Source organism: Solea solea, chromosome 17 (genome assembly GCF_958295425.1).
Source record: "Solea solea chromosome 17, fSolSol10.1, whole genome shotgun sequence".
Lineage (NCBI taxonomy): Eukaryota > Metazoa > Chordata > Actinopteri > Pleuronectiformes > Soleidae > Solea > Solea solea.
Genome location: NC_081150.1, coordinates 11,525,153 through 11,548,326, shown reverse-complemented (window position 1 = coordinate 11,548,326; position 23,174 = coordinate 11,525,153). Strand labels below are relative to the sequence as shown.

At 40.9% G+C, this 23,174-nt stretch overlaps 1 protein-coding gene across 4 annotated transcripts in view; it reads right to left on the bottom strand.

The window, feature by feature from the left end:
• Positions 1 to 23,174, bottom strand: part of nhsl1b (NHS-like 1b) — a 96,066-nt gene that overhangs the window by 63,495 nt on the left and 9,397 nt on the right. The gene's annotated exons all lie outside the window — the stretch shown is intronic.

The following is a 23,174-nucleotide window of genomic DNA, read 5'->3' as shown; positions in this document are numbered from 1 at the left end:
CAAGAGAGACAATCTAACGGGGGAGAGAGAGGCCTGGACCGTTAGACGGAGGCAAAGACAAAGTTCAGGTCACGTGCTGACAGCCAATCTGGCAACACACCAGGAGTCCAATCTGGCAACACGCCTATCAATCCCCACTGAGATCTGCCTACTACAGGTGCTACCACCCTCTGCTCAAGACTCTTTGTTCACGTGTACGTGTGTGTGTGTGTGTGTGTGTGTGTGTGTGTGTGTGTGTGTGTGAAAGAGAGAGTGAGAGACACAGAGATAAAGAGAGTGTAGCAGGAATGAAGTGGACAAAGACAAAAAACACAAAAAGACCACCAAATATATACATTCATCTCACTAAATGCTTTTCAAACTTTTCAAATGAAGCACACAGATGCAAATTCCAGTCATCAAATGTTTCTGTTATTTGTTTTCTGCTGTCTTTTGTGTCTTTTTTAAATTGTGCTGCTGTCTATCTTGACCGGGTATCCTCCTAATCACACTGGGGGGATTTTCCTGGTTGAATAAAGGTTAAATACAACAATGAATACAAAGGTGTGTTTTTTTAATCAGGACGTTTACAGCCTACAGATGTGCGAGTATTACACGCCATGTGTTTACATACATAAAAGTGTTTTAACAACCACACAAGTGGAGGAAAACTCTAATAAAAGCCCCGGGATGTGTAAATAACAGTAGCAGCAGCCTGGCAGCACAGAGTGTGCGTGTGTGTGTGTGTGTGTGTGGCCCTCACCCATAACTCCTGTGACTGTGTGTGTAAATGTGCCTATGTGGGCACTAACACACTTTCTATCCACAACTCTACAGCTGATTTAGAGAGGAGAGCAATGTGGATAAGAGGACGGACATAAAAGTGTTAAGTGATAGAGTGCAGCAGAACAAGTGAGAGGCTTGGGGAGATGGAGAGCATGGCAGAGAGAGAGAGCGAGAGCGAGAGCGAGAGAGAGAGAGAGAGAGAGAGAGAGAGAGAGAGAGGCTGAGATTGAGAAAGAGCACAGAGAAAAAACAAAGAAAGAAAGCAGGAGTGAGACAAAAGGGAAATTATGCTGATTAAACAGACGGCAGGCCGACCGTTACTGCGACAATAGGGGTTGACTCTGGGTCTGGCATTTTGCCCTCTACAGCTGTGAGCTGTCTAACACACACACACACACACACACACACATACAGAGGCAAAATTGTTGATTCTATGGGTTCATCCCTCTTATCCAGGCTCACAGCGTTGCATCAAGCCAGCACAAACCTCCTTTTAAATGCGGGACTGAGACCAGCTTTATTTTACTAACACACATTCAAACATGCTGATTTTTTTTTTTTTGTCTGCGGCCTCTTTCCTCCCTGCTGGCTCACTTTCCTTACTCCTGATCCAACAACAGCTCCCAAAGCAAAGTCCCGATCAGCAGTTGTTGGCCAGAGCAGCTGGCAGCGCTGAGATGCAGCCGTTACACACTGGGCTGTAACGGCACATTACAGACACACCAATGGTGTAATAATGGGGAGCGCACACACACTCTCACACAATAGATCAACTTTAAATAGAGTGTCTGTGAGGGACACTCCCACACTGAATAATGCAAACAGACAGGGAGTGTGTATTTGCTGCACTATGATTAACCATTTAATGCAACATGGCTGTCAAACCACCCACGTATTCAAACACACACGCACCAATCAGAAATAGACAACCCCGAAAAACATTCCTCCCACGAGCTGTCAAAACTAAGAGAGCAGAGTTCCATCTGGACGCCCTCCATTTCTCTCCCTCTTTCCTTCTCCCCCCCCATCTGTCTTTCTCCATCTCTCCACACCTCTTTGTCATTTCTCCCCGTCTCAGTCTCATCTCATCTCAAATGTCCCCGTAACATCCCAGAAATCACAGTTTCAACATGTCTTTCTCCTACTCCCGCTATCTCACCGTCTCCCTTTTCTCAAACACAGCCTTGCTTTTTGTCTCCGTGCTGAGGGAGTGGAACGCAAACTCTCAGCCCACCTCGGACTCGGAGCCAAAGGCCACTGCTTGTGGCCACCCACCCACGGTGGACAGACACAGTGGGGACTTTCCATCTATGTGTGCATGTGTGTGTGGTTGCTGTTTCCGTCTTTCTAATATGCAGCGTCTCCTCACAGGTGTGTGTGTGTGCGTCTCTGTATTGGCGTCCATGTGTCTGGGGGGCAGCGACGTGTGATTTCTGATGCACTCGTCTGTCTATGCACGCATGCACTGGTGCGAGCATGTGTGTCCATCTTTATAATCCAGTAAGGTGACCACCTCCTGCAGCAGGCACACAACAAAGGACTGCTGGTCTCATGGAAGTCACTCTGTGGTTCTCAGACTCCACACCTTACAGCTATCATAACAGCACACATGCATTTAGCTGCTAACCAAAGGAGGATACAGGGTTTTTATTTACAAAATGAAAAAGAAGAAACCATGAAATACAACCTCACACAGGACAGCTTTTGTGTATTTTTTTTTTTTTTGACTGTATCTCAAGTTCCACCAGTCCCTTCTGCTCCTCCAGGGCCTCCGACTGTGCTCAAATCAGCTTATGTTTCCGAGGCGCATGGGAAGAGAAACTCAGCTGCACATTTCATGTATTACCTTTGCACTTTCAACGGCACTCTACACAACTGTACATTCTTACGTATGGACACCAACAGAACTGTGCTGTAAAACATGACTATGGCTGAACAATTTATCGATATCACAATACACCCTACTTTAATTTTGAAACTGCAAGAGGCACAATATTTGTTAAAGCCAAAATGTGTGTGGAAACGTCATTTTATTACAGATACAGATGAATTATTGTCTGGATCTATACACATCTTATACTACGGACTGAAGAGAACCTTTGTTTCTCACAGATCTGCACAAATACCACACAGTAATCATTTCAAATATGTTTTTCCGAATGAAAACGAGAATACTGATGTTAAAATTACCTTTCCCTGTGATATCGCAAAATCATATCGCAATTCCTGACAAAATAACCACAATTAGATATTTATTCAAAATTCTTCAGCCCTCATGGAGATCAGTGTAATGTGGAAAAAAAAAAAAAAAAAAAAAAAAACACCATAAGATTACAGTTCAGCCTTCACTGACAGGCAAAGAAAACCCCTTCAGTATTAAGTCTGAGCGACATGTGACACACTGGTGACTGCCAGACATAATTTAGAGAGGGGAAGATTGGGGGCCAGAGAGAAGTGACTGTGTCTTACTGGCAACACATAAAAATGACAGCATACAAACCCAAATCCCTTTAAAGCTGCTGATAAAACTGTTGAAATAAGGAAAAGCAAAAGCAGTATTTATACTCTTCAGGAAATTGTGGGGATTTAAAAAAAAGAAAAGAGCCTCTTTCATGCAAACAGAACTCCTCCGTTAGAGAAGTCAGAGAAGTGATGTGTTCAACAACTCCTGTTTCATACAGAACATAGTCTGCAGAGCCATCATAAAAGTCCAGTCATAAAATCAGCAGACCATAATCTAACACTGACGCACATTATTTAAGTGACGGATACAGCCGTGGCCGGTCAATAGTGTAAATACAGTTATCTGTGGGTGCCATGTACCTCTGTTGCTGTGTTTCCAGAGGCAACCTCTCCACCTCCCACTCGTCTAGACAAATATTCACTCCATCATTAAAGTACAAGGCGTTGGATGCAGATTTCCCCAGATGAAAGACCATTGCCTCACAACTGGCTTTACTTCAGCGTCAAATAATGACAAGGATTTATAGCTTCTTTCTTTTGAAAACCGCAGACTACTTCTCTTTTGTTAACTTGTATTTTAAGCACAAAAGTTCAGAGGCAAACGAAGCAGGAAAAACCCCTTTCTCCGAACTTTTCATTGAGTGATGGCGTACTATATGATATCATCATAAAATCTTCATAATAATCTGTGGAAACGTCTTCCGTAAAGGCTTGACAAGCAAGTTTTCAGATAACATGAATTCTCTTTTTGGAAATCTGTTATGACTTAAAAAAAAATAGGTTTGGAGATTTTACAGCTTTAGAGTCAACAGGAAGGAAAGGAGAGAACGAGAACGGAGGTAACCTTGTTCATGCCCAAAGGCTCCTACAGTATAATGAGTTTAGAATAGGAAACCTAACCTGTAGAGACACAGGTGAGTTGCTTTGTAGCCTATAGCACTACAGTATAGCACATATGCACACGCTTAACCTCATTTCAAGAGGAAGTGAAACAGACACATTGACATTTGCATACACAAGCATATGCAACAGATATAAACTTCTGATACGATCCCAACATTTTTTTAAAAAAAGACTCTAAATATTTATCTTTTATGTCAACTCCAGTTCAATTTGCTCAACTGTTTTATTCCATTATTCATTTAAAAAAATGTTTTTAAATGGTGCTGATCTCAACTGTGGTGAATCGTGAAACAAACCTGAATAGGTGCATAACTTATCTTCAGCCTATTGAAAACTAACTGGGGCGTGAATGTGATGTCAACACAGATGTCATAACACAACTTTGTTCGCATACTTGTGAAAACACTTCATACTTTCCACTCCTTTCAAAAACACGTATTTTCCTGTTAAAATTGCGCGTTAATCTAGGATATAAGTGGACAGTTTGAACTGTATGGGCAAGTCAGCTGTAGCTACAGGCTGCTGTGCTGGAGAGAAAGAGGACCGGTGTGAAGAGAAGTGAAATGGGTCATAGGAGTGTGAGAGCAGGACGGCACACAACAGTGAGAAAGCACTTCATGGCTGAACTGAAGGAACTGGAGTCTCTGTGGGTGATGAGCAAAAACGCTCCCACTCCCTGTGTGTGAACTGGGCAGAGAGGACAACAGGCTCCACATGGTACTAGCATTAACAAAACACACACACCAGGTGCTATTTCACTTTCTCACGTCAAACAGGGCAACCTTAATGCTATTCCCCATTACCTTAGAAACACACTTAAAACAGAACGACACACACACAGTTAAACTGCTCTAAACTACACAAACATTTAGCCACAAGCCTCACTGCACATCTTGCAGCTACCAGGGGGTATCTCCATAAAACAAATCAATATATTTGCCCATCATTTTTGGAACGTTTAAAAATAGCTTTAAAACCTGGATTAGTGGCCATTTTCACAGAAACTGTGAACTGTGAATAGCGGTGGAGTGATGACGATGATTTAATAGCAATAAGAGCTTAAGTTTCAACTATAATAACAACATCTGGTCAGATCTGGAGAGAACGCTATGCTGTGTAGTAAATCTATGGAAAAGTTCTACAGTGTAGGGACGAGCCAATGCAATATTTAATATCAGTATCTGTCCAAAAGCACTGGATTTTATCAGAGAAATAAAAATTTTAAATCCTGCGCAAGTCATAAACCCTAGATGGGCAAAATGCAAATGTCTGCCACACGTTGTGTGTATCAGAATAGATGTTTTAATTTGTTTATAATAGGAAAAAGACGGCATCGGACTGATATCTGTAGTGTACATGTAAGAATTCAAGGTTATGATATTAATATTGGACACAAATAGAAGCATTGTGCTACTCCTAATACAGAGACCACAGTGTTTCAGTGAAAAGCACTTACCTGTTGAGTTGCACAGAGAGTGTCACACAGGGGTCAAAGAGAGGATGGGAGGAGGTTACAGCAGAAACGGAAGCCATGGGGAGAGAGAGAGGAGAGAAGATTAGATTCATTTGGCAAATGTTTTAGTTTTTCACAGAGACGGACACTAAGTACATTCACTCTGACAAAATATGTCTCAACGGGGAAAAAGTTGCCTTCAGAAACCGAGTGATAACAGCTACTAACACAGTCTACGGTACATATATGTAAATTCAGTGATTATCTGCCATGAGAGTCACATTATGAGACATTATAAGTCAGGTCTGGGTTAAAAAAATAGATTTTCTCTTGGATTGATATTTTATTATATGCCATTTCCTGTATCCTCAGCCATCATACGACCACCATGAGCTGAGCTGAAATACCACTTTTTAGATACTTTGATGTCACAACTGTCCACTCAACAGGACACTTTCTCCACTGTCCCTGCAAAACAACATGACAAAGAGGGAACGGATGCAGTTCCAAGCTGCGCTCACAGCACTTTGGTAGTTAGTGAGAAACTTCCTACTGCACTTCTAGGCTGTATATTTTGAACTTGAACTCAATTATCACCCAACGACTGTATCGTTGAGTTTTACTGTGGGGTCATAATAAGTGAAAAGTAAGGTGGGGGTCAATTTCTTTATGACGCACCAGGTTTGAGATTTCAAAATGTTGTATAACTTACAGCTTTAACTGTGTGAATATGTCTAAAAGAAGCAATATCCAACTGAAAATGAAGTTGAATTGGGGAACTCAGTAGAAATACTCAGCCCTGTTGCAAAGAAATAAGAAGTGTCCTGTTTGTAGGCAAACAGAACACTCTCAAGTGAACAAACTTGTTGTTAAAGCACATCAAACATTCCCCAATGCGTCTCATATATTTGAACTTTCTTAACCACGGAGGAAAACACTTAAGATGTTTGTATCACAGGTTGGATAACAGTAAAAACCCTCTGAGAGTACATCCAGATCTCACCGAGCAAAAAACACCCTCAGGAGATTTTTTAATTGCAAAGTGTCGAGTGTTTCCATCAAGTGAAAAGACACATGAGCTAAACAAGAAGCTGACAAAAAATAACTCCTCACGACTGATGCAAGTTTGCCAAGCCATCTCATGACGCTGAATAATACAGAGGTTGCATGACGATGAGCACTTAAATGTCCCGTGTGACGAGTGTTTTTGTGGAAAGAGGCAATGTTTGCTTACTGGCAGCGAGACGTGAGATGTTGATGTGCCAGGTGCACTGGACATTTGATCCAAACACTCTGGTGTAATCTGTAATTATTACTGACACTTCTCGAGAAGTAACACGCAGTAACGGTTATTCAGTATATCTGTGAAAAAACAGAGGTCACGCCTACAGTTTGACTCAGTCTCGTGAACTTTGGGAGAGATTATTTTTAAACATGAGAACACATCGTTCTGTGAGGTCATTTCGGCTGCTCTGTGCTTTCATTATTACAATTTTACCACAGAAGGCAAATCAGAGGTGCAAGTTGACTCTTGGTGATGATTTTCCAGTAAATTCTAAATGATTCTTTTAGGTATTGAGGAGAAAATATCAAATTGAGCTGTGGACTGAAATACTATTTGATTTTGAGCTAATGTAAGTTAAAATGATCAGCTTTTGAAGCTGTGATTATTTAGTTTTAGCGACATTTTAACTATAAAACTATAAAACAAACAATGTTTTTGTTTGATAGACAAATCACATTGTGATAATAGCGAGGCTATTTCATTTGAAATTTAATCTCCTGCAGCCTCTTGTCAAATACCCATTTGTTATAACTACAATGTCAAATAGTTAAATTCAGATTAACATTCTTTTGATCTAGCTTCCTGGCCTCACTCCTCATCAAATTATATAGTATTCTTTATGCTACGTTGTATTCTGCAGCTATCCAATATCAGCTTCTTAAATTACATAAATAAATAAAACACCTTCTCAGGTCCAGCACACCCTCTCCTCTGCAGGCACTGCTTTTTCAATAAGGGAGCGCAATAAGAGCAAAAACACAGCACACTCAGCTGGAAAAGGAAGATGATAATAAAAGAGCATTCGGAGAAAGAAGGTCAGAAAAAGATTTTTTCTTTTTTTTTTTTAAATCATCAAAAAAATTATATGTGTAATAAAATAAAACCAGAGGGCTCTGCTTGTACAGCAAATGACAGAAAAATAGGAGTGTGAGAAATGTGTTAATGAGTAATTCAGCTGTTAATAAGCAAAGTCACACCTTTTAAACATGGTTAGTGAGGTGATGATAAGGGCTGTGTGTGCGCACGCATGTACTTGTATCTGTTACTTCTTTAGGACCTTTTCTGGCATAAACACTGACCTTGTCAGGACCACAACCAAAACCTGGTCCTAATGAGGCAGAACCTCATTTTAGTGGAACTGGTTTAGTTTAGGGCCAAGAGCTGAATTGTGGTTATAGGTTAGAGTTACTCAATAACTGGTTAGGGTTAGGGATAACGCTTTGGGTAGGCTGTCCAAATGAATGGAAGTGTCCTAAGAAGAATGAATGCAAACCTGTGTGTGTATGTGGCCGGCAGTAAAAAAAGAAAAAACTCTTCCTCTACAAAAGGGCTGAGGAATGCCGGACTTCCAGGAAGTGTTAGGACCAGGACACAGTTTGATTCAGTCCTTGAGACAATTCATAACTCCAAAACAAGCAGGTGATATCAGAAATATAGCCTGCTGGGTCCAAAAGACTAATCTCAAGCACAGAATTGGAATTCGCTCTCACAATGTCAAAAAAACAAAAATCGGAATATGTTAGTGATGATTCAGGTGTAGTTAATGACCAGAATCAGTGTATCTGAATTTAAAACCTTTACACATTGATTCACTGAAACACAAAGCTTAACTGGAATAACATTTTTTCCATCCTTTAAATAGTTTTTACTGCAACTCACATAACACTCCCAAGATTCACATAATCTGTGCATTTACCTTTTTTCGACTAGAGGAAGGTGTACTGTGGTCACATGCTTCCAAAGCTGAAATTAATAATGCAATAATTCAGGTTCAGTTATGCAAATGGTGGAAGAAAGTAGACTGCACTTAAGGTGACACTCTCTGACTTGCCTGAACATCCAGGACCATCACTTGCACTAAATACTCTTTAAGCACACATGCAATGGATCCTCTGCTAATGGATACAATAAAACAACTGGTTAAATCAAAGGAGAAAGTAAATCCACCTCTTAAAATACAAGTTCCATAAATTTAGAAAAGAACATCACCTTTAGTGGACACTCCATCTATACCTCCATCAGCTTACTCCTGTCATCCCAGCAAACCAACGACCTGAACAAAGCAAGTCTGAGCCTACACTGCACTCGTTTTGCATCGTTATCCCTCCCTCATCTCCTTACCAGGTTCACACTGTTCACACGTTTGTCTTTCTATTTTAGCTTTCAGCGCGTCTTCCACTGATTTCACACCGTCGCCTTGCAATCTTTGCAGGCATGACTGTTAAACTCTGCCAGGACTGGTTTATCTATATGAGCTGTGAAGTTGTAATGTGTGTGTGTGGGTGTGTGTACAAATCATTAGCTTAGACACACGCCACAACCATAAATTACACACACACACACACACACACACACACACACACACACACACACACACACACACACACACACACACACACACACACACACACACACACACACACACACACACACACACACACACACACACATACACACACACACACGCAAGGAAACAAACATGCAAACCTGTGTAGTATTTCCTCCTTTGCTTCCGACTCCATATCTTAATCCCTCTGACAGGCATGATGTTATGGAATCACCACGCGACTGCAAGCATGGTCCAAAGTTTGGTCCAAACACAAATCTTAACATACCATGATACTCCACACATCAGTTTAAATGCACACACGCCCACTCACCATCACACTGCCTCGCTGCACACGTGCAGATCCCCCCCCCCCCACACACACACACACACACACACACACACACACATACACACAGTGGTCAATCAAAAACCTGTCACAAAGAAAGAAGGGTGTGTGTTCGGAGGGAGTGGTGCATTCAAGGGGGCCCCAAACCGGTGGAACCCCCCTCCACCCCGCCCCACCCCAACCATCAGGTTGCTACGGTGAGGCGGTCGCTATCTGCCAAAGGCTGCCGTTGCCAGGGCGATGCAGCAAGACTCTCTTCCAAACGGCTGCTCAGGCCTCTTTCATTTTTCAAATGGTGGGTCATCGGCACACACAATCACACACACACACACACACTTTTGAAACAGATTCTTTGTGCAGTTAAGCTGCTGAGCAATCGAGCCTAAAAAACATCCAGGTTTAATTTGCTGAAGGAGAAGGAGGCCTTCACTGAACTCTTATTTCCACGCAGGTGCTTACAAAGATGAAAATATAACTTTGTGTGAAAGTTAAAGGGCATATTATGCACATTATTTTCTGGGTATGTTGATGGTGTGTTTCCACCAAGTAGAATGGTTCAGTTCGGTATGGTTGCAATCAGTGTTTCTTCAACACACGCAGTCTATTCTCATACAAAGTTTGACGTCTTGTTGAGAAAACAACCAGAAACAGAGCAGAATAAAAAAAAAAAAACTGCTGGATGTCCACCGTTGTTGTCTGTTGTGTCACGTTCGATGTCGATGTTGGCGCACACGTACAACGTCACACTACAGATTTCACTGTTGCAGCCATCGAGCAAAGCGCACACACCCGCAAGCCTGACAGGGCTTTACCGCTCCAAACTGTACCAAACTGTACCATGATGCAAACACAGCTTTAGGGGCATTTTCAGCACTTAACACTCCCAGACGTTCCTGTCTCCATGTCTTCTACAACATGACTAATGCAGCTTTCATCACTTTACTCTGCTCCTCTGACTTTCTTCTGCTCTCTCTCAACAAATGTCTACTCTCTCCATTATCTCGTCTTGGGTTCTCTGGCAGACAAAGAGGTCTCTCCAACTAATTTGATTACTTTGAGGGCTTTCACAACCACTCACACTCATCAATCAATGTTGCCACTTTTTCACGAACACAGGCTTGGTCAGTGAGATCAACTATAATGTGGTTTTTTCCCAAGTCCAGTTGGAGAAAGTGATTTATGTGTTTAAAACACTTCTGAGATGTGAAAACCTACACTGGGTTTTGGAATTTTCACATACAACTCTGGGAAGTTACCACAACTGTTTTTTTCTTTTTATCCAGACCATCTTGAAAGAAAACAGAAAAATGACGTATGCTACAAAATGACATCAAGTTGCAATTCAACATTTTTAACCTTCATGACTGCACACAGTGCCCGTCTGTCCAAACATAGCCTTACGTCTGTGAATAAAATCAACGCTGACTGATGTTTAAAGCCACTGATAAAGATAATTATGTGTGTGAACAACTCTCAGTCAGCGTTGCTCACATTGTTCGCCTTAATCATAACTTGCAAAAGCATCCGCAAACATTATCTCTTTTCCCTTTTCCACAGAGCAGTTTATCACTACTGTTCTACTTTTCCAGTCCTGCAGGAAACAGCGGTGAGAGACGTGTCACATCCTGTGACTGGTGACGCTGCTCTGGTCAAGTGAACAATCAGCGGGAGGTGAGACAGCTGTCCAATGGAGAGTATGTTTCCTCTGAGGTCTGTGCGCTGGTCAAGGGTCCAGGGTGCAGGGAGGAATGGCGACAGGGACAGGAAATGGAACAGGACAGAGTTGACAACAGCATCTCCCACAGGATGCTGGGAAATGCATGTCTGAGATAGGAGTTGGTTCATGGTTAATGGCTTGAAGTGTGGACAAGGGAAATAGGTGAAGTGAACTACCAAGGCAAGGCAACACAAAGTGCCCAAAAACATTTTGTAACTAAAAATAAGTGTACACTTTTTTACCTGGCCAGGTGATATCTCAGGCCTGTGATTGGTAATGTGACTTTTTGCAGGTTTTCTCTTGTCTGAACTCTGAAGAACCAAAACATTCATAACCTCACTTGCCTTCCTCAACACATCATCAGAACCTTTTCTGCCTGACTCAGAGAGCAGTTGCCACAACTGTGAGTTCTGAGTGCTCAAAACACACACACAGTATTCACAAACATTTCTACAAAGTAAGAATGTCCTTCCTCTATTTCCCCTCCTTCTACCTCTCTTTATTTCCCATCTCTGTGTAAAAAGAATGCAGAGACTGAAGAGAGACATTAAGATGAGCCCGGAGGAGATATAGAGTCAAGATCTACTGTAAATTAAAAAGAAGAAAGTCAAAGAATAAACAACACGAAAACTGTGAACTGGCCAACTACTGTTATGTTTATGTTTTTTTGTTTTTTTTTAATATGACACACAGAGAATCTTTGCTGCTGTGGTTGAATTGGGTTTGGTCTGAACTGACATGCTGGAGTGAAAACACTGCCACATGGGCTGCCTTGCATTTTAACACAGTGCCTTTGCGCTGAGGATGTGTAAGTGTGTGTGTGTGTGTGTGTGTGTGTGTGTGTGACCAGACCTTTTCTCACACTCTGCAGCATTTGATGCCAAATTCACACTCATTAGCAGCATGAGAAAAGTCGACAAGGCCTTCAATCAAACACACACACACACACACACAAGGACAACTGGAAATACAGACGCAAACACACACACACACACACACACACATACAGAGGACAGACTTTGCTGTCTGGCACCAGAGAGAGACCACATACTGAAACAATTAAGATGTTTAAGAAACATTTGATCATTTAAAAAACACAGAAAAATTCAGACTCTGGGTAAAAACAAGTACCAATTTGTCTAATTTGTGACACCGACTGAGTTGCTATATCGAGAGACAGCCCTGTGTGTGTGTGTGTGTGTGTGTGTGTGTGTGTGTGTCTGGAGAATATCAGAGGAAGGGAGAGGCAGCACAGAAACGACAGTGACAGGCTACTATCGGTAAATGTCACCACCACACAGCAGCAGGACACACTGACCATACTGAGCCCATGTCATTTCTCAGAGATTCAACTCATGACAGATATTAGAGTGCAACACCACAGAAGTTAAGGCACAGTTATGGTATGTGTGCCCACAAATTCACCCAACATATTACTGAAATTCATTTAATTAAAAATAATCAAATTAAATAAGAGAGAGAATAAACGAAAACTCCTAAAAATGACAATATATACACGCATACAATATGATCCATGCACAGCAACCAGATGTGATATTCATATCCGGGTGAGTGAGCTTGTATGGTAATCTAACACTGTGTTTGCTACAACTATACTAATATCTTCATTAGTCTTCCTGCATGGCCGTATGAAAGTGTGACCTGATTTCATTTACAGTGTCCCAGTGACCCAGTGAGTGTGTTACTCCTGTTCATCTGCGCTAAAAGAGAGAAAGAAAGAGAGAAAGAGAGAGAGGCTGGTAGAAAGAAGCTCACACAATGGGCTTCTGTGTGAGACCAGGTGATGAGGGGGAGAGAGATTAAAGGCTTGGCAAGGCAGCACTAAATGTAAAAAAATTCTACTTCCAAATCAAAGCACTGTACTGTACATCAAACATGTTCATAGAGAGGTTATTTATAACATGATTAATTACAGCTACAACTTAGCCAATTGTATGACATCACCCCAAAAGAAATTGGGGGTAAGACCTTTGATTGCTTCAGTGCACATGTGGCACAACTCAACTACACCCAAACGCACTCCGCCCCAAATGCTGCAGAGAACTATCGGGAATACTAAGGGGGAGGGTTTGCGCCCAGACCGCAACTAATATGAACCCCGACTTATGCGAGTTTGAATCAGAGACAACGGGATGAGGCGAAGGAGGAGAAGCGCAGCAGGAGAACTGCTTAGACATCGTGTGTCACCTCCCTGCTCCTGAAAGTGCCTCCCCTCCCTTCCCTTCCCCAGACCACAACAACCACATGAAAGGACAAATGGGTTGGGTTCCCATATGGTGAGGAGACACGACGAGGCTATGTGTGTGTGTGTGTGTGTGTGAGAGAGCGAGAGAGAGAGAGAGAGGGAGAGGGAGTCTCCGTTATGTGTGTATAGATGTCTTAACTGGTTAAGGAGCTCCCTCCGACCCAGTGCCCTCAGCCTTAAGAAGCCACGGGGGCAGCTGTTTTCCTGAAGAGCCTCTCACTTACTCTGCTACGCACACACACTCCTCCCAGCCCAATTAGGACGCCCAGTTATGTTGTTAGTGGCTGTTTAACATAAACTCTCCTCTCTTCCTTCATCCTGCCCCTTCTCCTCCTGACCTATTCACTTTTCTTTCTACAGAATCGTCTCTGGATTTCCAGTCCCACTATTCTTTATCCACTGACTCACTTCCCATGAATACATTGCTTTTTTTTTATTAAGTGTAATATGAAACAAAAAGGGGGGTTAAGTGATGATTGGTGGGAAAAGCTGTGTTATCTGGGGAATATCTTGTTTAGTTACAACTTGATTTTGGTACCAACTGTACAAATCTCACTGACACTGATTAGATATGCACGATGTGACGATGAAGCAGAAACAGCATCAGATCATCCAAGATTCAATTCTTTAATCTGACTGGCTTGTTACGCCCATTAATGCAGAAAAAACACAAATAAGAGAAAGTGTATAAGTTAAGTACTAGATTTTCATATTTGACACCATGATATTCTTTGATCCAAACGTGATGTGAAAGGTGGCATTACTCAGTTACACCTGGCACTGAACCTCCCTCTCTTTTTCTTAACGTCATCCACGTCCTTTTATCCAGCTGGTGACACTTCTTTTCTTACTGTTTATCCTCTCACCTCCAACCTTATCCCCTCATTTCCACTCCATCCCTCCCACTCTTAGCTCAATCTCCGTCTATCGAGTCACTGTAATGTGACAGATGCAGAATGGTCGGCGTGCTGGGAGGGATCAAGTCTGGCCAAGAATCTGTGCGTGTGTGTGTGTGTGTGTGTGTGTGTGTGTGTGATTTTGGGTGTGCAACTTTGCTGTACTGCCAGAAGGAATTAGCCTCACTTTCCCCTCACCACGTTGTGCATAGGCCTGTCTGACTTCTCAGCCAAAAACACTTTCAAAAAAGACACAAAGAAAAGAGAGAGAGAAGGGGGAGAAGGATAAGAGAAAAAGTGGAGGATGAAGCGAGGAGGAGGAGGAGGAGAGTGAAGGGATGGAGGAGGAGGAGTGGGCTAAATAATGCCGCAGTGGAAGTGAAAGAGGTTTGGATGAAGAGTCAAAAGAGTGAACTGAAGGCGCAGACGAAAACATTTTCAGTGTGAAAACTAAATGTGTGCTGTGTCAAACATTTACTCCCTACCCACCACTTTCACAGCACTCAAGTATAACATTGCTCATGATTTCAAAATCTCCACCAATTTGGGTTTAGCTTTCTAGTTATGAAAAGCTAAATCTGTAGGATTTGTGAATACTTCTGTTGCGTAAAGGTATTTTTATTGACCAACTATGCTCCAAATAACATCTTAAGATGAGCAAAAGATGATCACACAGGTGTCAGAATCTCCTGAAATTGATATGATGTAATCATTTCTCTTGTAAAAACATGTTTTTAAGTGCAAGGAAAAGGCTAAATCTGGTTTAAAAATGTCCTGACAGGGTTGCTGTCTCCATGCTTAGTCGTCACAACAAACTGTATATGTTGTCTTCCTTTTCCCAAGCTATTATTGTTCTGTTGAATTGACCACAATCTGTGAGAATCGGGCTTTTGTATGGAGGGAAGATAAGAAGGTTTCCGGCCAGGTTTTTACTGTTGCACTACTGTTAAGCGTCTGTTTTGTTTTTACTGCACATACACAGTGTGAGAAGCAATCAAAGCGAATGGAGGAAAAAACAAAGATATGACAATAAAGTGCGAGAGAGGAGACAACATAAAAGACAGAGGAAAAAAAAATGGCAAAATGGACGAGAAGATAGCTGGATAAAGAACAAAGACCAGACTCATTCATAAATGATTGATAAAAGAGAAAGATTGATGGATTTCTCTTTTACTCCCAGCCCTGGGGGATCTGACATTTCAATCCAGACCACTCATCAGTGCCTCGGTCTTCCCACAACAAAGACGTTCAGTCTTATCTCAGTCTTCTGGGGTTCATGGGACTTCTGCTCCCACAAGGCCAAGAGCCCTTACTGTGCTTACCGACTAGCCTCACTAACCCTTTTTCTTCTTCTTCTTCTTCAGGGACCTTTGGGCTTCGAAATAAAGTTTTTTCCAACAGTCTTGGTGGGATGGTGCAGAGGGTGAGGTGAGGCCCTGACCGTTTTTGGAGACGCAGCTGAAAGGGCGGAGTTAATCTTGAAGCTAGCCGACAGTAGGGGCACATTGTTGGAGTTGAGGGCTCTTAATTGAAAGGACAGGGAGGGATTTTCTTTTATGTGGTCTTTCCTTGTTAGTTGCCATGAGCCTCACTGAGGTAAACGTATCAAACAAATGAGGAGTGCATGTGTGTACTTGTATTTGTATCTTTGCGGGGTCCAAAAAACATACAATCCTATCTTTGCGGGGACATTTTGTCAGAGCCCTACAACTTTAGAGTGCTTTTTCAGGGATAAGGTTTAGGGTTAGAATTTGGTTTAGGTTATGGTTAAGCATTTAGCTGTGATGGTTAAGGTAGAGTAGAGCTGCAACAATTCATTGTTATTCAAGTAATTATAAATCAATTACTAAATTAATCACCAGCTATTTTGGCAATCAGTTCATTGTTTTTAGTGTGTTTGGTTTTTTTTCAATAATGAAAACAAGTTCTCTAACAAAACAAACAAAAAACTGAATAGTTTCGGTTTGTGGACAAAATTAGACATTTAAGATTATCATCATTTCACCCATCAATATTTTGATGGTTTAATTGTTTTAATTACTGATTATTTTCTTTAATAACTGTTTTCTCTGTTAATTGCAAGAAAATAGACTCGAATCAAACAGTCCAAACTAAATAAAAGCAGCAAATCTGACGCAAGAGACTAAAATCAGACAATTTCTGTTTGTTTTTTTCTGATAAATGAATGAAATTATCAGTTATGGTATCTTAGCTTTACATATAAAATTCAACACCTGAAGGCGAACAAAACCCAACTGCAACTTGCATTATCTGTTCAAGTAAAGCAAACATGTAACTAAAATTACACCATTAAAAGCTGAAACTCTATAACATTACAGAGAAAAATACAAAACCAGGACACAAATGTTTCCATGGCTCCGAGGGATGAACCGGATCCTCCACAAACAACCGTGAATCCAACGGCAGTGAAACTGCCCTAGGACGTTAGCCAACATGACGCCGCTGACGGATGGACAATAACAGTTACTTGATACACGGGTATCAAAAGACTGCTTCATCTCCATCAACAAGGACCAATGTTTTCACATTCTTTGATAAACATTTCCTCTGCATTCATTGTGCATCGAAAGCTGCAGCGTATAATCTACAAGGTCTATCTTGTACTTTCTGCTATTCTCAAACAAAACAATAAAAACAGACCTAGTTTGATGACAGTACGGGTGGGTCAAAACATCAAAGTATTGGTGATATATTGTTGTCCTTTCTCATACAATAAAATAATCAATACACCAGGGAAAATATTGATATTTGAATTAACAAATAAAACCGCTCTAAAGTGAACGGTCCCTGCCAGTTTCGCTCGCCAGGCATCACTACTTGATGTCTCTTTAAGGTGGCACTACTCAAATGAATGAGGGAAACTTAGGTGGAAGATACCTGGCAAAGAAGAGGGAGTTTACAGCGGGATAATGGTGGAGAAAGCTACGTTAAGAGATGCCCCATCTACGTTCAATACATAGACTTTATGTTCTGTGTTGTGAATAAATAGAGAAATCCTGCACTTCTAACTTTTTACAGACGTTTTATTTTCTTCAGTTAGACAGATATCGTGATGTATCACCAGTGGCGTCATTAGGCCTATTTTAGGGGGGCTAAAGCCCCCCTAAAATATTCTTAAGCCCCCCTAAATAATTTTATGTTCATTTATAAAAAAAAAAGATTTTTTTTTTTTTTTTTTTTTACAAAAAAGTGCTGACAAATTCAATATAATGTGGCGAGAATTTGAGTTTAGATAAATAATCATATAACCAGTTATTATTAACTTAAATGTGATCATAAATCTTAGTTTCCCTTATGGAAGCGGTAGAGTCAGAGTCAGTGCGTCGTTATCGAGTCCATTCCACTTGTTCATATAGAGCACGCCCAAATCACTGAAATCCAGTCCACGTTTTCCCTGCAACCTAGCTTGCACTCGGTACCTGGGTACCTGCAGTGTGTGTACCGGGAGCGGAGCACACAGCAGTGGCGTCATTAGGCCTATTTTAGGGGGGCTAAAGCCCCCCTAAAATATTCTTAAGCCCCCCTAAATAATTTTATGTTCATTTATAAAAAAAAAAGATTTTTTTTTTTTTTTTTTTTACAAAAAAGTGCTGACAAATTCAATATAATGTGGCGAGAATTTGAGTTTAGATAAATAATCATATAACCAGTTATTATTAACTTAAATGTGATCATAAATCTTAGTTTCCCTTATGGAAGCGGTAGAGAGTCAGAGTCAGTGCGTCGTTATCGAGTCCATTCCACTTGTTCATATAGAGCACGCCCAAATCACTGAAATCCAGTCCACGTTTTCCCTGCAACCTAGCTTGCACTCGGTACCTGGGTACCTGCAGTGTGTGTACCGGGAGCGGAGCACACAGAACCGACTAGAGCAGCATTAGGAGAAGAACGTGAGCAAGAATGGATATACGACATTTTTTCAAGAGAGTAAGTATCACTGCTGATAGTAACAATAAGTTAGCTGCAGCCCCCCAGCTAACAGCAGAAAGTCCCACGTAATTGCCAAATGCTCCCTGTTTGACAAATAAAAACCTGGCTTACACACTCTGTAGCCGAGAGCCCCCTGTACAGGAGGCAGCATGAGATGCGTGCTGTATATCTCTGTGCAGTGTGCACGTCTTACCTTTATTGTTTGCGGTCAAAAGTTACATTTCAGCTCCAAAAGAACTCTGCTACTTACAGTAGCTAGCTAGTTAGTCCGAAATGCAATGTGAAGGTCCTGGTTGTTTATAGAGTTAGGTGTGCACTCTTCATATTATCTTTGGGGTGACTTCCTTCTGGGGCATCAGCTCCAGCATCAGATGCACACCGTGAAACAGCTCATTCACGTATGATTATGTAGATAATAATAATAATAATAATGATAATACGGTAGTAATAATAATAATCACTCCACCACCCCTATTGACCTGTAGGAGTCAGGGCAGAGGAGCAGAGAGAGTGAGAGGGGAGAAACCTCTACTGGAAAGGTGAGTCTAAAGGATTTCACAGGATAGAGTCATTTGTGATGCAGACAGTCCTGGAATTTTATGGAACTCAATATGAATATGAAATATGAAACATTTCAGTCCAAGTGCACCATACAAGACTTATTTAACTTGAGCTTTTATTTAGGAGAGTCATGATTGGAAAGTGGAGATAGCCAAGAGAGTGATGTATAAGCCAAATTAGCCTGGCCCAAATATTTTCAAGAGTACCTTAATATAACTGTAATTTATGTAATTAAGTTATATTTTTTCAGGGCTTAAAATTACAACCATTTTAGTCACATATGTGCCCAAAATATATTCTGTGTGACTTCAAAATATTTGGGAGTAAACAATTATTGTGTTGTGAGTGAAAGTCATGGCATTACCCTCTTTGTTGATCAGTTATTAATTCAAATCATTGTGTTAAATGTATCTTTTTTTTGCATACAGTTTTGGCTAATACATGTGGGCTCTTAATGAATAAGAAGCATTGGTTAAATACGGCACTGTAACTATGTGGATTTTTTTCTTTTTGTTGTTGTTGTTAATGCTGTAAACATACAGTACTTCCTGTGTTTGTTGTTGTACTGTGTTAAAAATGTAATGGTGGCCTAAAACATTTGCACAGTAAAGTATCTCTGTTAAATCTGTCCAAAACGTGCCATTTCTCAGTTTTTGTTAGCTGTTTGTGAAATTAAACGTTCGCTCACATTCTGTGCATCTCCTGGGGGCTAAGCCCCCCCTGTCCTTAAAACCTAGTGACGCCCCTGTGTATCACTATATGATTGTCTTGCAATAAATATATTGATTATGACAGAATCGTTGTATCGTGACAGTATTGGTATCGTGGATCATGTATCGTATCGTAAGGTACCCTGTGACATGACAGCAGTGTGGGATCATGAGTTTTAGAATCATTCCCTGATGAAGTGACTGATCCTCTGTATTTTTCCCAAAGTCACTTTGAATATCAGCTTTCATATGCCACACAACAATCAGCTTTCATTAAAAGTGCTACACCAAAGACATCAATATTTTTTATCTGAAAAAAATATATTATAGATGTAAATATGCTATTTATTATAACATCACAAATGGTAAAAACACCTGGAGGTAGGGAACATATAATCACGCGCACACACACACACACACACACACACACATTACGCAAGTGTCTCCTTCCACAGGGAGGGAGAGAAGGTCAAAAACACAGCTGAGTCAATATGCCAGGACATGAGGGTGCAGTAGCCTGAAGAGAAGACACACAGATTTGTGACCATTCAAATCCCAACTTGTTAAATCCATCAACAAAACTAGGCTGAAGTAGACCGGAGGAGTCATATTTGTCTTGTGATTGTCTAGGTTTATATTTATGATGCACTGTACATCTGCAGACCTGCACAGACCTCAGCTCCTGGGACGAGACAAAACTCAGGCCAACAACAACATCATCATCATCATCATCATCATCATCATCATCATCATCTAAAAGACAGTGTGGCTGTAATGCGTGAGTAGAACTCACTTAAAAAAAAAAATAGAACTGATTCAACGTGACTCATCTTATGTTACAAAACAAGCCTTACTGTGAATATTCAAGCAAATGGTAAATAACTAATAATTACTGGAATCCACAATCACAAGTCTGCACACCCGTCTTGTTTATGGAGCAACAGGTAAGAACACATGCACAGACAAACACAGGTTGTTTCTCATCATACACTGTCTGTTCAGATTAATTCTCCTGCAGGCTCCATAATGGAGCAGAAACAGCAATGGCTCCAGCGGGGTTTAAGGAGATTAACCATTCTGTAGCCATATGAAATTATATTCCTCATAATCCCCCCCACCAGCACTGACTCTGAAAATCCCCTCTCACTGTGTGGCATGAGAGGGCTTCTGTTAAATGTGCTCTTTTCTTCTTTAAACACACGCACACACACACATCTACACAAAACATCTGGATGTTAAGAATAACCCTAATATACAGATGTGTAATTTTACAGTGTGTCTACTATGATTGTGAGGACATTTTGCCTGGTACTGACAAGTCAGGGTTAAGACTTGGTTTTAGTGTTAGGGAGTGGAATTAGGTTTAGGTAAGGATTAGTGTTAGACTTTAACTGGTTATGGTTAAGGTTAGAGATAATGTTTTGTCTTCAGTGTGTGCATGCATGCATGCATGCATATGCGTGTGTGTGTGTGTGTGTGTGTGCGTGTGTGTGTGTGTGTGTGTGTGTGTGTGTGTGTGTGTGTGTGTGTGTGTGTAAACTCTTTGGCTGAATGTTTACAACATTCAACAGTTGCCAAATACAAATAAGGGTGTGACAAGTAAATAATGGCATAAATACACCAACATGATCATGTTTTGCTATGTTACTTGACATTTTGTTTAATCTACAGCTGTTCAGATGTATGGAGTTTAATCTATTTTTTTTTTTGTCGGTCATTTGGACGACAGCACCGGTGTATAATGCTTCTCTGCGTGTGTTTAAACATGTGTAGGAATGTATACATGTCTGCTGCACAATGTACTTCGGCCCTACAGTATACAACTTACCCAAGCTATTGCATTCCCCTTTAGTCACACAGAAACTATAGCTGAACTTAAGTAACTAGTTTGACTTGTTCATGCATAGTATTCTTCAATTTAAAGTTTTTGAAATTCCTAAAGCACGCACACATAATTTTAAGTGTTACAATGCAATTATCTCGATGTGTATCTCTGTCCATGTTCTTTCCGCATGATGCTGAACTAGTGGATCAAACAACAGGTGGTTTGGATTTTTGTAACACTGTGTACTAGGAGAGCAGAGAGCATAAGAGGAGAATATTCAGAGGTCAAAGAGTTAATATCTTGAGACGTTTTATCGTCATTCATGGGGTTGTAGTTGAAACACGGACGATAAGAGTGAGTGAGAAGGAAAACATGAGATTAGACAGGGGACAAATTAAAAAGGGAGGAACATTCAGGTGTGTGAGAGAGAAATAAACCATGGGAAACAGGTTAATAAAAGATAAAAGGAAGGAAGGAAGACAAAGGCTAATCATACTAATATCACACAAGGACACGCAAACCTGTTCTACACAAATGCAACACATGTAAGGAGACCGCCTTGGCAGCAGACCTAAAACAACTACACAACTGACACAGTAGACCATGACAGCAGTCTGTGTAATAAATACTGAAGCATGGACGTTTCAAGAAAGGATAAGTCATTTTCATCGTACACATGTACGAGCGCACACACACAAAAACACGCGCACAATGAGGTCTCTGTGGAGGAGGCAGACGGCTAAAAGCTGCTACAGAGGAAGATTCAGTAGTCAGTTGGGATTCCTGTGTGCAGTACGTCATATTTCACAATAACTTTCTCAGACACAAGCGCATGCACTCGCACACAATAAAATGTTCATGAGAAGATGGCATGTGACAAATGAGGAAGGCTTTGCTTCAGGTAAGAATGGGAGAGAGACAAAATCTGGTCTTTTGTGACTAATTTTAAAATTAATCTCCATAAACTCTTAGCATCTGCATGTGTGTGTGTGTGTGAATGTGTAATGTACAGTACACACACACACACACAGAGCGAGAAAGAGAGAGAGCAACATGTCCCCAGTTGCAGGCTAAATGTTCAACATACTCTGAATGAGTGAATGAGTGAATGATTGAGTAGGTGAAATTTTAGAAACCTGTCAAAAATAACCGGGATATATTTGAGTTGCGGTTGAATCAGGACAGTCTCCATGATTTATTCCAAGGAGTCCCTGTTTCACTGATTTAAAGGGAAAATAGACACATTTGAAAAATGAAAAAGGAAGCAGTCAGACTCATGTTCTTGTTACATTGGAGGCCAAAAATGTGCAAACTCTGTACTAACCAACAGATATCGCAAATCAAGTTCAATTAACCAAAATCACATACTGTAACCTGTATTTGCGATTCTAATTTTTTGTGAATAGATAAGTTATGCAGGTCAACCTGTTGACAAAGGACCTTCTGGCCACAGGTAGATCAACAGGTTGTGTTCTCTGACTTCTGACTTCTCTGACACACACAGGGCGGTGACCAGGACAGGAAATAAAGCTTTTGTCTCATAGATGTCAAACACTTTTATTGTTATTGATAATCAAGAGAGATTTCCCTCAGTCTACTGTATACCACCTGACCATGCTTCAAAGTATGGAACTGCTTGTTATTTTCCAACAGTTTTTCCACTAATAACAATGAACATGACAGAAACCCTGCCTCACATCAACT